The sequence below is a fragment of the Eulemur rufifrons genome, chromosome 23 (assembly GCF_041146395.1).
Source record: "Eulemur rufifrons isolate Redbay chromosome 23, OSU_ERuf_1, whole genome shotgun sequence".
NCBI classification, from domain to species: Eukaryota; Metazoa; Chordata; class Mammalia; order Primates; family Lemuridae; genus Eulemur; species Eulemur rufifrons.
In genome coordinates this window covers 27563892-27577685 of record NC_091005.1, presented here as the reverse complement: position 1 = coordinate 27577685, position 13794 = coordinate 27563892, and the positions used below count along the sequence as shown (strand labels likewise).

The following is a 13794-nucleotide window of genomic DNA, read 5'->3' as shown; positions in this document are numbered from 1 at the left end:
TTACAGCCACATCTCCTACCCTATGTATCTATGAACCTGAGGCTCCTGAAAACCTGTACAAATCAAAACTTCTGGACCTTTTGGATCTCACCGTTCAATTCATTCACCGTTCAATCCCTTATTTTGCTCCATGCTATTTTCTCTTTCTAAATGGCCCATCTTTCCTAAATGTCATTTGTCTACTGTTCTTTCTGTTGAAATGCTGCTCATCTGTAAGGATTAGACCACATGCTTCTCCTGCACAATGTGTTTTCTGAACCCCACAGTCACCGTTAATTGTCTGAGTTCTTTTGAACCTTTAGCTCATGTATGATTGTTTCAAACATAATTCCTCAGCCCTGACTTATGATCATGCTCAAAATAATAGCTAACATTTTACTGAGTACTTACTGTATGCCAGGCAATTCGTACGTGCTTCACCTGTGGTTCCTTAAACCTCACAGGTATTCCCTGAGGTAGATGTCATCATCCGCATTTTACAGATGAGGAAACTGTGATCAGAGAGGCTCAAGGTCACCTGGCATTTTGGCTTTAGACCCCAAGTTGCTAACTGCTATGTCAAATTGCCTCCCTGGTCTCTCCTACCAGATGATCACACAGGAATTGCATAGCATTTATTTCTTTCCCCCAGTCCACCCTAGCACAATGCTTTAAACATAACAAGTATACAAAGAATGTTGAATGAATAACAGAATCGGTGACATAGAAAACTGTGACTGTCAGTTCACTATCTCCCTTTTTGCTTGAGAAACTGATTGTACTATATCACCCCCCAACAAACCTTTGTTGGTGGTTTGGGTTGGATATCTGAGACAACTTGGCCAATCATCATTCTCTAACCTCCTTATAACACTGGGTAGCACCAGTATTGGGCAAGTGGTCAAAGCGGAGCCAATTAGAATCCTTCCCTGAGACTTTGCAGCCTGTAACCAAGAATGATCAGTAGCCTGTCATCAGCGGCAAGGGCCGTGATTCCTAACATGCCAAGGCAGCCAGGCTGCAGGCAGTGAAAACTAAAAGAACAGGCAGAGAAGCTGAAAAGTAAAACACAAGAGAGATTCTGAATGGCATTCAAATCAAATTGCTATTGTTATTGTTCCTCAAATTAGGCTCCTTCCAGATTAGATGGTCAATCTTTCTCAGAATGCATCAGTCAATATTTTTCCATTTGTGACTAAACTCGTGTGAATTGCATTTCTGTTACTTTCGACTGAATCAGCCCTACTGGATACAAGCAGGAGTAGCATGTGGATACAGATATAAAGAGAGCACATATTGTATTTATTTAAGACTATAAATACATGATCCTTGGAATTTAAAAAAAAATGAAAAGACCCTTGCCATCAATAAACTCATAGATAATTAGAATTTCGTATTCACTTCTGTATACTCAGCACCTGGCCCCATGACTGGCACATGGTCAGATTTCGTAAGTGTTTGTTGAATAAATAGATGGGATTCCCAGGATTACAGAATGTTAGCAAGGTGTAATGGGGACATAGAAAAGGAAACCAAGATTTCTATCAGGGTAGGGGAGTTGTAGATGGTTCGTGCAATGTTTCCTAAAGAGAAGAATGTATTTGAGCTAAGCCTTGAAGGATGTGCAGGTGTTTAGTGGATAGAGAAGGAAATAGGCGAGAGGGAAATGCGTATGTTACAGCCGGAAGCATAAAGAGCATGGTGAGTTGTGGAAACCAAAGTAGTTCCATGAGGCTGGGGTAGGGTGTTAGAGACAGCTGGGAGAAGGGGCTGGGGAGGTAGGCTGGGCTGAGAAATGCAAATGGAGAAGATTAAATATTTACATAAGCTCATTAGTGACACTGTGTGCATGTGACAAGTATGATTTAGTTTAAACCTCCAAGGTTTAAATACCCTAAGTGCAACTGTATCTTTTTGAAATTCATTACATGACATTAATAGGCTCTTTCTCAGCTTCAGTGGTGATCATATCCATGATTTACTTCCCTCTCTTGTCCCTGGGGTCAGGGACAGTCCATTCTGACCTCTTTGCTTCCTCTCACACCTTCCTCGGGAACTAAGCTCTCTCTGGCTGCTGGAAAGCTCCTGGGTTTTGTACCCTATAAAGGGAAGCAATTTTGCTTCTACTATTTTCACAGGAAAATTCCCATTATTATGAGGACCAATAAGAAAAGGGATTCTATGTCGCAAATCTATTTTCTCGATCCTCTGTGTCACCCATGAAATGCAATTTGTTAAGAATTCTCTAAGAACTATAAGGAGCCCTGCAATATGGTAAGTATACTCTAGGAATATCTAAGAACTTAAGGTACCCAAGGACAAAATCTCTTCTTCTAAAGACCCTATGGTTTGTTGAGGAGGCAAGATCAATATCATTAAGTTTGACAATATCACTTGCCTTTCTAAAATGTTTATAGATTGCAAAGCACTTTTGTCTATGTTCTTACATTTGACCTTATCTGTGTAGGGGATGGTATTAATTGTTATTGTTGCATATTAAGTAGTGGCTAAGAGCTCTGAAGAAAGGCAACACTGGGTCTGAACCCTGTATTTGATACTTATCAGCTGTGTATCGGTGAAGTTTGCTGCAATAACAAAGAACCCTGAGATCTCAGTGATTTAACACAGCAAAAGTTTATTCTTGCCTATGTCTATGTCCACTGAAGGGTGGCTGGGAGCTCTTCTCGCATCCACACACCAGGACTCAGGATAATAGAGCAACCACCTTCCCAAGTGTTGCTTTCACCAAAGGAAAGAGAGCTCCGGAAGGTCTCAAGCCAGCAATTAAATGCTTCAGCTCAGAGTAGCAGAATAGCTCAGAGTTGCTCACAACTCATTGGTCAGATCGTGGCTCATGTCCCCATCAAACTAATACTAGGTGGGCCACTTCCTAAAGGCCAGTCATGGCTTTTACTCTGAAATTTCCAGAAGTTGATGCAATGAGGCTTATCTGCATTATGATATCTGCATGATTTTTGGTGTCTATAAAATTTAAAAACAAAATCCCGTTGTTAAAGATAAGTATAGTTATAGTCCTAGGGCTGGAGAAAATTTGAAACTTGTTGAAAATTCAAATTCTTGAATTTGACTAACAGGACTTATTAGAGCTGGTTCAAATGGAACCTACCAGAATGTTTGAACTGATTGCTGAAATATTAAAATACTTCTTTTTTGTTCATAAATACCAATTAACCCAATCCTCCCAGCACTCCCCCCACCCTAACTGTCCTGGCCTCTGACCCAGAACTCCTTATATCTCCCCACAATCAGTGAATAAAAGATGAATGCTTTGCAGAGTCGAGTGCACCAAAGTCCCTTGTTAGTGCTACAGGTAACCTTCTGCCTGATTGGTATCATTTCCTCCTAGTTGGTAGATGTTTTGTATATGGTCCCTCAGGGTGAGACCTGGGTACCTGCATGTTATCAAGCATCCCAGAAATTTCTGATTGATGAGAATACTGGCCATCCTTTTATAAACATGGACTGCATGAATTGATGAGCTAACAGTGATGGTAACGACATGAGAAATGCCATGATACAAGAGTGAAAAGATGCAACAGGACCACAGAAGAGGGACCCAATCTTCTGGCAGTGGGGGAGTGGCATTGTTGGGGAACCTTACAAGAAGAGATAAAGTGAGCAACATCTTGAAAAGCACTCTAAGCTCTCTGAGATGCAAAAGAATAGAGGCCTCAGCTGACTTTCCCAGCTTAGCGAGCGATGCGGAGTGTGCACAGATACAAGAGCCGGAGACAGGAAGCAGCTCTGCGGAGACTGCACACAATATGGCAGCACCAAGGACGGATGGAAGGGGACTTTCTCCCTGCTGGCTGAGGAGCAAGGAAGGACCGTTTGCTCCTTCTGGGTCTGTCCCACAGCCATCGCCTACGTGGAGAAGCTCAGAGATGCATGTAGGGGTACAGTAGGAATTAATGGAGTCTGGAGTGTGTGATGAATTCAGTAATTTCTGTTCAGACATAGCCACTCTTTTTCTTTCTTATATGTCCATGAGAGAACCATACCTCCTCACCCTTGACCTTGGGTATGATCACCTGACTTGTTTCAGCCAATGGGATCTTAGCAGACATGATGTGACAGAGACTCCAAATGAGTTTTTTTGGCTGGTTGCACATTCCTGCACATCCACCAACACTGCGAGAAGGACATGCCCAGATCAGCTCACTGATGGCAGGAGGAGAGCGAGACCCGCCGGCCCACAGCCACTGAGCTGAACCAGCGCTGACCGTTCTGCGCCACTGAGATTTGCGGTGTGGGTTACGCAGCTACAGCAACTGCTGGGGAGGTGTGTGACAAGCTATGCCAAGGGCTGGAGGAGTCCCCCCACATCAGACCGAACTGTCTTTCCTATTTTTCTCCAAAAACTGAGGGATTGGCCATGGTTCCAGAACATTTCCTGAGAATAGAAGAAGGCCAAGAAAATGAAAGCCAAGGGACTTAACGTCTAAAGGTTGTCATAACGTCGTATTCTGACAACTTAGTGAGCACTACCATGTGCCGGCCTCTGCGGGATGTGCTTTAGATGGATTAGCTCATTAAAATAAAGTTCCTCTGTCAGTTAGTCCCAGGTCCCTCTACTCTTTTTGGAAAAATTGTGAGGCCCAGAGGGGACTCGTATGCAGACTGTGCATTTTTTGGTTCCTGTCTAGACCATTCAACCCAAAACTGAAATAGCTGAACTGAACAAGGAGCTGAGCTCTGGGGAGTTGAATTAGGGGAAAGGCAAGCCTGGGGAGGGGAAGGGGACAGAAAGCTTAAAAATAGTGGGAAAAACATTGCATAAGGGCTTGTAGATAAACAACGAGCTTCTCTTCCCATGACTCAAATCACGGGGCTTGGGAGTGGGTGGTGGTTGTTTCTGAGTCAAGAAAAGGTATTCACTTTCCGGCAAAAGTGAGGGTCCCACACCAAACAGCCTCTGGCTGGCTTATTAAAAGGCCACGGTGGGGTCAGCGTGGGACTCCATCGGTATCAGAAGAAGAGTGTAATACCGGTTGACACACACTGGCCTTTAATGTTGTGCAAGTCAGAGGAATGAGTGCTTTGTATGAATGATCTCCCTCAACAGCTCCCGGAGGCAGGTGCCCCGAATGTCCCCATTGTACCCACAAGGGACCTGGGGCTTGGGGGAAGTTGCATCACTTTCCAAGGTAAGTAGCTCACAGGGCTAGAGCCAGGGTTCAGGATTAGAATCCGTGATTTTTCTAAGTGTAATGCCATCGTTAACAATTATATACTGAGAAAGGATGCTTTTGAACGCTGCAAAATTCTATTTCCATCATCTAAGAGATAAGGCAGGGAAGAGGGCAGACTGTCGCAGACAGGAAGGCTACTGTTAGCTTCTTCCATCTGACCCAACTGCATTTTACTTCATTTCATCCCATGTTGAGAATCTGCAAGTCATTGGTGACCGGGCAAAGTCTCATGTGACCCAATTGTTCCAGGACAAGTCAAGAAGGTGGAGGAGCCTTTAGGAATCAGATGAGGCCGGGTTCCTACATGCCCAGAGCCCTCAGTAGATGAGGGGTGGGGAGAGCCTCAAGGCGGTTCTGAGGCTCAGGCAGGTGAGAAGAACGCAGCCCCTCACTTTAGTGAGAGGGAAGCTGAGTTCAGGGGGGAAGAGTTTTGCCCTAGGGTCCACGGTGGTAGAGCGTGGCCCCCACCCTGAAGGCTGGTGGTCCCCCACCCACAACAGTGATCTTTCTTGTTTCTCTTTCTTGTCATTTCCGGGGTGTGACTCATGGCGAGAGCTCGTGCTGGGTCTCTCTACCCTCCTAGGGGCTCTCTCTGACAACAGTCACTTTCTGGTTTTGAGGAATGAAGGAAGAGTTCCAAGAAATTAAATGTTTGTAAACTAGAGCAGTCTGTGTTTTCCCAGCTTGACCTCTCTTGGCTTTTTCTTGGGCGGGGGTCGGGGTTGGAAGAAGAGGCTTACTCATCACTTCCATTTAAACAAATACCAGAACTAGAGCTAATAGGGACATTTACAGATGTATCAGCCAGAGTAAGTGAGAAAAAAAGAATCCCTTATAGCCATATTATTTTTGGTGGAGAAAATTCTCCGCATGGTCTTCCACAGGTAAGTTTTGCTGTATTCCACCTTCGTGAGTGCACACACATGTGATGGTGCTAGAGTCTACCATGCACTGAACACACAGTGTCCAAATAGCTGCAAGATGGTACAGGCTTTTAAGAGATGATGATGCAGTCTTACCCAATAAGTTCATGTTGGAAACTGGCTTTGTCAAGCCTCTTTGCTTACAAGGAACAGAAATCTGTTCAGACCAGCTCAAGTACAACAGAGATGTTATTGAAAGGATCAAAGAGTAGCTCCCAGAATGAGACATGGGTAGGAGCCAGGACTTCGCAAATAAGAGACAGAAGGACTTCAGTCTTTTCTTCCAGGGTGTCAGAGTGTCTCATTTTTGTTTCTCTCTATGAGGTTTCTCTATTCTTTTTTTCTATAGATTTTATCAGTCAGTATTTTCAGTTGCAAATTAGAGAAATTTTAGCTGTATCAGGAGGGCACGGTGGCCTTGCCATTTTTCTTTTTTTTAATCCAGTTCAGGCCATGACTGTATTAAGGTCACCCTCCTTGTAAAGCGGCGAATGGTGTAACCTGCAGCTTCTTCCTTGACATTTCACAGGATTTCATTCTGTACTGCCTTCTACCAGCTCTTTCCAGATGCCCAAGCAAGCTGCCCTTGCAGGAGAGAAAACAGGAGTGATTAGAATGATGCGTTGAGTATGTTTCATTTCAGGAAAAAAGCTAATTTTATGATGAGAAGGTTATTTGGAGAGTGACAGCTTTGCAGCTGGGAACTCTTTTTACTACTCTCCTATAATCTTAATAGCTAACACTGTTTTGATTGCTTGCTGTGTGCCAGGCGTGGCTCTGAGCAAGGTAGCCAACGTGGCGGTGCAATTATGGGCTCCCTTTTACAGTTCAGGAACCCGAGGTCCTGGGAGCGTAACCTAATTTACCCAAGATAGAGCCAGGATGTGAACCCTGACTGTCTAGCTCCAGAGCCTGTGCCCTTAACCGCTATTCTAGAAAGCATTCTGGGATAACAATGAGTGTCTTAACTATTTGTCTGACATGCAGTGGCATTTTGTACACACAGTATTCTCTCATTACATCTACGGAAAAGCCATCACTTGTAGTCAGAACCAACCTGCAGGTGAGGAGATGGAGGCTCATTGGGGTCAAATGGGTCTGAGGTCGCAGAGCAAACAGTGACAGATCAGGAGTCTGGACACAGAGTTTGGGCTCAGCCACTGGACTTCGGCTTCTAGCTTAATAGGGAAAAACAGAGGCTTGAGTCTTAGAGAACTTGCTAGGCGACGAATAGTCAGAAAAGGAAAAAAAGAACATTTTAAGGTGTTAAAAGAGCAAAGGAAAAGTAAGTTTAAAGTAATTTTCTGCATAGAGAAGGAAGATTTAAAACAAACAAAAACCCCTCAAACTCTTTTTCGACCTATCCGAAACGGATGCATCAGGGAGAGAAAATCTGGTAGATATCGAGCAAGTTACAAGTTCCCAGCAGCTGAAAAGAGTTCAGCTTCAAACCGATCATTGTCAGAAAAGCAAATACAAATTTGACCCGGAGCAAAATAACTTTCAGAAAATCAGGAAGAGTAAATGGACAGTAAGTTATGAACATAAAACTCTTTGTACCGGACCCAATTAACCCTAACCCAAGGCAACCCCGTGCCCCTAAGCTATTCATTTAAGGGTTTTACGATTTATAGGCAGCCTTTCTCAGGGGAGGTCCCGCCTGGCTCTGATTCCACGTTTCACAGCAGCACATGTGTAGTCCCGCTGCGTCACAGCTCCACGACTCAGCCAAGGCCAGAAAAGGCACATTTCAAGGACGGGGAGAGAGCCCGGGAGTCCCCAGTGAGCTCCGCCGGCCTGCAAGTGGCAGGGGAGAGCCCCGTGGAAGGGCAAGCCCTGACCTCGTCCTGCGACCCGCTGGGGAGCTGGGGCTGCTCCACCCTCGGTTCTCATTACACATCGTGCGTCATACGTGCCCCAGAAATATGTGCAGTGCACAATTAGTATGTATCAGCAAGAAAAAAATGTAGTCTTCATAGCTGGCAGGCAGGATATTGTGAGCACCACACACAATGACAAGGTAGACCCAAAGTCACGATCGGGCTGCGGGGAGGAGGAAGGGAGGTGCCAGAAGCCAGGGTGCTGGCTACAAGCTGTCACTGGATTCAAGAAAGGAAAGGCTAAAGATCTCAGACAGCAAGAAAGAGGCTTCAGAACAAAATTGCCACGGCCTGGGGAGAGCAGAGTGCTCGGGAAGACTTGAAGACCGAGTCTAGTTTTCTGGCTTGAGATTTGGGGAAATCTGATCCTCAGGTTTTAGTCTCCTGGAGCTTTGCTGGAAGAAATTAAGGAATTGAAATGGACAAGAGAAAAGGAAGGAAGGGAGAAAGGAAAGAGTAGAGGTGGAGAGAAGAGCAGCAGGGGCTGGAGAAGGCTGGCGGGGAGGAGACAGGAACACCGCCCCTGCACACACCTCCCAGTCGGCGACCAAGCACGCAGAATCCAGCCGCGTGGGGAGGCGTGTGGAGGAAACACCCCTCCATCCCACGTTCCCCCTGCACCACCGGACACCCTGCACTTTGACAGGGAGATGGTACTGGATGTCTTCAGGGGAGAAAAGAAATCGGCCTGTGTATCTGAGTCAGGAGCTTTCCGTTTTCATTCCACTCAAAATGTTGGGCTTTATAAACTTATTTCATGTCTTTGCCGACTGCACGTCCTCTGGTATCTCAGGCCAGCAGCCTTGATCTCATGTTCAGTCTTCCCTCTGCTACTGGCTTTTGGCCTTCCCCATTCTTGGATCATATGAAAAAGTGGTTGAAAAGCTCAGTGTGATGGTTCGTTTTTTCGTGTGTCAACGTGACTGGGCCACAGGGCGCCCAGACCTTTGGCCACACGCTACTGTGGGTGTGTCTGTGGGCTGTTTCTGGATGGGACTGGCATGGAGTCAGCAGGCCGAGTAAAGCAGGTTGCCCCCTGAGGTGTGGGGACATCTGATCCAATGGATTAAAACTTGAATACAACAAAGCGACTGAGCACGAGGGACTTCCCCCGTCTGACTGCACGAGCTTGAACGTGGGTTTTTCCAGCTTTCGGACTCGGATTGAAACGTTGGCTCTTCTTGGGTTTGAAACTTGCCAGCTTTCAGACTGCGGCTTTGGGTGCTGTTTCTTTGGAGAACTCTGACTAACACACTCGGGGAGATCTTGCTGGAAACGGGGTGGGGAATGGTAACAACTGTGCTGAGATTCAAGGCAGTTTGACATCAGCGATTGTAGGAGGCTTGGAAGGAGCAGAGTCCCCACCAGAGAGAAAGGCCCCTGCGATGGCCTCAAGAGTGGAGGAGCCTGGTGAGTGGTCAGCATGGCCTGGGAGAGGAGACGGAGGGGACAGTGGCCTGAGAACGGCTGGAACATCTGCAGGCCACTCAAGGCCTTCAGCAGCTGACCATGTGGTTCATCCTCTTCCCTTTTACTGTCTTTCTGGGGAAAGAAGGCGGTATTGAAAGCCAGAACACCGTGAAACCAGCACTGTCCTGGGCAAATTGGGCCCCTCCCTTTCAGGCCATATTTAGGGGGCTTGGAATTTATTCTATGAGCAATAGGGAGTCACTGAGGTATTCTAAGGAGAAATGTGACATAATCCTGTTTGAGTTTTAAACTCATTGTGGCTACTGTGTGGAGAGTGGATTGAAGAAGGACAGGAAAAGGTCAGGGCAGCCCACTGAGGACAATTCTGTTCAAGACCACAGCAATGAGACCCTTCCTGAGGTCCCACCCAGCCTGCTGCTCTGAGAATTTCAGACTCAACACAGAGACATCACCTCTTAGCTGAGTTTCCAAACTGCCAGCCAGGCCGACGTGTTTCAGACCTGCCAGTCACCACAGTTGCATGAGCCGGTTCCTTAAAATCTCTCTCTCTATTACATACATTAGTATGAATTGTGGGGGAGGGAAAATGGCTTTGGAGGGGTGAAGAGAAATTTGCCCTTTTTCCCAGAGAGTTCACTGAAAGCTCAACTCACCATTAAGGCAGATTAATAAGAGAAAGGTTTATTTACCACGTGCATGGGAGGGAATCACGGAGTGATTACTCAGTATCCCAGTGGGATCCAGACATTTTTATACCTGTCTTTTTGGAGAGGAGGCGGAGGCGAGGAGTATAGGTAATTCTGTTTAGAGGCAATAAATGGTTGCTGTGGAGGATGAATAGGTGGGGGGGAAGGATTGATTTGTAAATGACTCTCTTTGTAAATTAAATTAACCTAAGAGACAGGTATTATATTTAAAATGATTTGGGCCAGGTTTGGTTGCATCCTTGATCTTTCCTTCTTTCCGAATATATTGAGATAACAGGGGAAGAAAGGGAAGTCCATTGTTCTTTTGATCTGTCAGTCTGGTTTATGCAGATAGAGGGAAAGTCCCTTCCAATGCTTTTGATCTTGAAGGGCCTGTAATTCAAAATACTCTTTATACCAAGGAATCATATTTTGGGGTGAAGTTTCCTGAGTTTCTTCATCTTCCCTCCACCCTTTTAGGTTCCTTAGGTGGGCAACAAATTAGATTTACATAAGATAGATTAACAAGAGAAAGAACATATTTAATGATGTACGTATGCACAGGAGTCCCATGAACATGGGACTCAAAAAAGGGCCAGGTGATTGAAGCTTATACAGCATCCTGAGCTATAGAAAGGAGTAGTGTCTTTGGCTTCTGAAAGGTGGTGGAGACAAGTTATGGGAGGGTGAGGGGAGGAAATGTATGGTGAATAAAGGTTGTCTTTTATGCAGATAAAAGTCTTTTAGGTAATAAAAGTTGTCTTGGAGTAGCTCTCTCTTTATGATACAGATACTTTTACTAGTGTAGATTCCCTTTACAGAAATAAATTTCTTTTACAAAAGAATAGCTCTCAGAGCTACTCCTATGTCTGCAGTTTCTCAGAATAACCAGACCAAAATATTCCAGAGGAGTATAATTTGGGGTGGTCTGGTCTGCAGTAGTCATATTTTGGGGTGATGTGTCCTGAGCCCCAGAAGTTTATAAAGATATGTATACACACACACACACATACATATGAAGGTGCCTTTTGTATGCTAATGAGAGGGCCGGTGGCTGGGCCCCTAGATAGCTTTAGCATGGGGACTAGTCACTGGAAAGACCAAGGCTTGTTGAGAGGGCTGTGTTTTCAGTCTCACCCCAACCTCTGGGGAGGGCAGAGGGGCTGAAGGTTGAGTTGATCACCAGTGGCCAGTGATTCAATCAATCATACATACATAAAGAAGCCTCCATAGAAACCCAAAAGGATGGCTTCAGGGAGCTTCCTGGTTAGCTGAACACGTGGAGATTCCTTGAAGGTGGGCTCCCCACTCCCTGCCCACATGCCTTGCCCTGTGCATCTCTTCCATCGGGCTGTTCATCTGTGTCCTTTGTAATACGCTTTATAATAAGTGGGTAAACCTAAGTGTTTCTCTGAGTTCTGCCAGCGATTCTAGAAAATTAATTGAGCCTGAGAAGACAGTCTTGGGAACCGCAATTTAGAGCTCTTCTCTCCAAAGCACAGGTATAACAACCTGGGCTTGAGGTTGCCATCAGAAGTGTGGGGCAGGCTCATGGGCCTGAATTCCCAACCTGTGGGATCTGGTGCTGCCTCCAGGTAGGCGGTGTTGGGATGGAACTGAATTTGAGGACGCCCAGCTGGTGTCTGCTGCAGAATTGCCTGGTGTGTGGGGAAACGACTCTCATGCATTTGGTGTCAGAAGCATTCTGTGCTATATGGAAGGACTGAATGGTGAGGGGAAAGGAAAAAGCACTCGGGTTTGGTTTTTCCTACATCTCAGACTAATACATTTATATCAGTCAGAGTTCTCCAGAGAAACAGAACCAGCAGGATAGAGATATAGACACACATCTGTAATTGTATATATCTATTTCTCTCTCTTTCTATGTGGAATGCATGTATACGTGATGAATATATATATGGATAGATAGATAGATGTATCTCTCATTGGTTCTATTTCTCTGGAGAACCCTGGCTAACACAGATTTTAGGATGGTGGCACCCAGGGAGAACGTCATGTGATGACTAGAGTTCTGTTGTAATAAGCCAAGGAACTTCCAGAAGGTAGGAGGGAGGCTGGGGACAGACCACTCCCTAGCAACTGTCGAGGGAACATGACTCTCCCTATACCTTGATTTTGGACTTCTGGCCTCCAGAACTGTGAGGCAATCATTTCTGTTGTACTAGACACCTGGTTTGCAGTACTTTATTACAACAGCTGTAGGAAACTAATACCAACTTTGATGCACTGGGGAGATGGCATAGGGTTTGCAGAGGACATGAAAACAAGTGGATGAATTAAAGTCCAATCTGGAGAACTCAGGGAAGGCTTGGATCTGGGAAGAAGGAGGAGGATGGGTTGGGGAGAATTGCCAGGTTTTTGGCTTCCCCTATCAGCTGCCTCTGAAACACGGCCCCTTCCACCCCTCCGTGCTAAACTGAACATTGTATCCTGAGAATTCTCTCTGCCTAAAGCAGTGTTCTTGATGTCGCTTTCTGCTCAAAGTGCTACAGTGAGTATCCGGGACTGTGTGCAGTTATTTGACGACATACGAGATTTGGTCTTATTGCAGACGTGGCCGCAGGGGACTGGGTCTCTGCCCTGGCCGTCGGGTCCCCTTGGAGGCTCTTAGGGGCAGAGAGAAGGATCAAGGCTTCTCCAGCCTTTGCAATAGTTCTGCTGCTTCTGCTGCTGAGACAGCCAGTGAATTATTTTCTACATTTGCCATTGAGAATGACAACAAAACCTACTTGGAGAATCTTTTGGATGCAGTTGTATACCAGACCAGCTAACCTTTGGTTAGCACTTTTCATAGACTAAGGACTGTGTTTTAGCACTTTACAAGGATTTAATTCTCATGGCTGACTGTGTAGTGAGTGCACATATCTCCCCGTTTTGGAAATAAGGAAATAGAGAGTCCGTGAGTCCTATTGGGTTGATTAGGTTCACCTGCGAGGACAGGGCACATCTAGAGTTGACATCCATGTCTGCCTGGGGGCACAGCCATTTTTCTGTCTTCTGTTTTTATTTCTTTCTCTTCTACACCACCCCCCCCCCCCCACACACACAGACGTATGAATAATCACAAACCCAAGGGGAGCGGTTCAGTCATTGTGGTCTCCAGAATTTCCAAGCTGACGTGATTCTGAACACCCCTCCTTAGTCTAAGCTGACTTCAGAATAGTTTACTTATCTTAGTGCTCTGCCATTAGGTACAGCAGATACTCTCTAAGACAGAACATTTTTTTCTTTCTTCCCCCTCCAGGTTTAATCCCCTGCTTTTCTTGGTTCCTTTATCCTCCAGGAAGGACCCTTGTTGGAATTTCTGGGTTGCTTGTTTTCACCTCTTATTCTCCACCATTGAGAGCTGACTTTTCTCCACTGGGTTAGAGTTTCATCATGGTCCTTAGCACTTTCATTAGGTTTGTTGGTGATCACCATCACCACCACACTGGGATACAGATGACAAAAGTTTAATTTTTTTTTTGGAAACTTACATATCCACCCCCACATTCTCTAGCTCTGGCTGAATGTGGGCAACTGTCCAAGGTAGATCAACTAATTGTTTGCCATTCCTCCTCTTCCTCGCTTAGAGTCTCTGATTTGTTTGGAAGTCAATATGCTCAGCCCCAGGGAAGATTTGCAATGGATGTGATCAGTCTGAGGGGTTTCTCAACTTTTG

The 13794-nt window shown here is 45.5% G+C and overlaps 1 long non-coding RNA gene across 2 annotated transcripts in view; it reads left to right on the top strand.

Moving 5' to 3' along the window:
* Positions 1–1499: 1499 nt before the first annotated feature.
* LOC138373752 (uncharacterized) overlaps positions 1500–13794 on the top strand; it is a 51044-nt gene continuing 38749 nt past the window's right edge. For both annotated transcript variants that reach the window (XR_011231283.1, XR_011231284.1), the window contains exon 1: positions 1500–1680. This is a non-coding gene — a long non-coding RNA (uncharacterized lncRNA). The remainder of the gene's footprint in view (positions 1681–13794) is intronic.